This window comes from Etheostoma spectabile, chromosome 18, assembly GCF_008692095.1.
Source record: "Etheostoma spectabile isolate EspeVRDwgs_2016 chromosome 18, UIUC_Espe_1.0, whole genome shotgun sequence".
Classification (NCBI taxonomy): domain Eukaryota; kingdom Metazoa; phylum Chordata; class Actinopteri; order Perciformes; family Percidae; genus Etheostoma; species Etheostoma spectabile.
Genome location: NC_045750.1, coordinates 12338713 through 12340669, shown reverse-complemented (window position 1 = coordinate 12340669; position 1957 = coordinate 12338713). Strand labels below are relative to the sequence as shown.

The following is a 1957-nucleotide window of genomic DNA, read 5'->3' as shown; positions in this document are numbered from 1 at the left end:
CTCCGACTGGGGGATCCCGAGGCGTTCCCAGGCCACGTTGGAGATGTAATCTCTCCACCTAGTCCCGGGTCTTAACCCACGGCCACCTCCTAGCTGGACGTGCCTGGAACACCTCCTTAGGGAGGTGACCAGGGAGCATCCTTACCGGATGCCCAAACCACTTCAACTGGCTCCTTTCAACGTTCAAGGAGTCTTTATTATCCCCGGGGGGCAATTTGTTGGGCCACAGTAGACATTATGCAAGATAAACAGTGCATAGACTATACAAACAACAAGCACCAACAATGAAAAACAATAATAAGTACATACTACACAGAAGTCCACATCTCACAATGAATTATTAAAAAAGCCTATAGCAGCAGGTGTCTGAACAACATAAAGTAGCTGTTCAGGGGGTGACTTGCGTCAGCCCGGACTGACTGGGCCTTCTTCAGGGTCCTTGTCTCATATAGAGAATTTAAATCAGTCAGAGGGTAAAAGGGCAAAAGAAAGAATAGTTTCAATAATACAACAATAAAACATCCTCATAAAAGTCTTACTGACATCAAAATTGCGAAGTTTAAAATTAAAAAAACATGTGTGATGTGATTTTTTACGGACAGCGTCAACTTGTGGCTCAAAGGTGACTTTGTCATCGATTATGATACCGAGGTATTTGTATTGCGTCACCATTTCTATTAGCTGGATCATTAGCGAGGGCAGAAGAGAGGGTGGGGGGATTCTTTCTAAATTTGATCAGCGTTTCTTTAGTTTTGCCACGTTAATGTTCATGGAAGACGACTTGCACCACTCTGTAAAATCATTTAAAGTAGCACCATGGTCAGAGTCGTGACACTATTACCGAGTCTTCAGCAAACTTAATGACATGACGTCTGGTGTGCTGGCTTCGGCATGCATTTGTATATAAGGTAAATAGGATCAAAGAGATGACGCAGCCCTGGGGGAACCAGTGGAGGAAAAGAGGACATCAGATAAGATGCTATTCACTCTCACGCGTTGATACCTCCTAGTTCAAAAGTTAACAGATAAGACTAGAATATTAAAAGTACTCTTTAAGATCTCTTTGCTAAATATGTGGTTGGATGCAAATAAAAGCTGAAGAAAAGTCAATGAAATTGCGCCCTGAAGACGGGTAGACTATAGATCAAGTTAAGAAGAGGACATGCTGCATCTTCCACTCCCCGTTTTGGTCTGTAGGTGAATTGAAACGGGTCCAGTAGATCCTGTATAGAGTTCAAAAGTTCGTCCTCTCAATGTGAAGGAGCAGCGGCTCTACTCTGAGCTCCTCACGGATGACTGAGCTTCTCACCCTATCTCTAAGGGAGATGCCAGCCACCCTCCTGAGGAAACCCATTTCGGCCGCTTGTACCCTTGATCTTGTTCTTTTGGTCATGACCCAGCCTTCATGACCATAGGCGAGGGTAGAAACACACACTGACCGGTAGATCGAGAGCTTTGCCTTCTGGCTCAGCTTTCTTTTTCGTCACAACGGCGCAATACATTCTCAGACCAATCTTCCGCTCCATTGTCCCCTTACTCGCAAATAAGTCCCCAATGTATTTAAACTCCTTCACTTGGGGTAAGGACTCATTCCCTACCTGGAGAAAACACTCCATCAGTTTCCTGTTGAGAACCATTTTGGTATTATCGTGGTATTTTTAATGTGTTCAGAAAGCACTGATAGCCCTACATGAGTCAGGAGATTTGACGTATTGCCGCCTTTAGCAGCAACAATTTTTCTGCATGTTCTGCAGACAGGATAACTATCTTCAATCAACTGTCCTTTGGCATTCTTACTGTATATTAACACAAATATGCCCATGCTTGGACTTAGTCCTGAGCTTAGTCCTGAGCACTGTCATCTCCTCCTTCCGCCGTGATTCCATGATTGAAGGCTATGCAGTGCGCCGACACGGCTACTTAACCCTTGTATGGTATTCGGGTCAAACTGACCCAT

At 44.5% G+C, this 1957-nt stretch overlaps 1 protein-coding gene across 2 annotated transcripts in view; it reads left to right on the top strand.

Moving 5' to 3' along the window:
• Positions 1–1957, top strand: part of si:dkey-206f10.1 (adenylate cyclase type 8) — a 23839-nt gene that overhangs the window by 11797 nt on the left and 10085 nt on the right. The window lies entirely within an intron of this gene.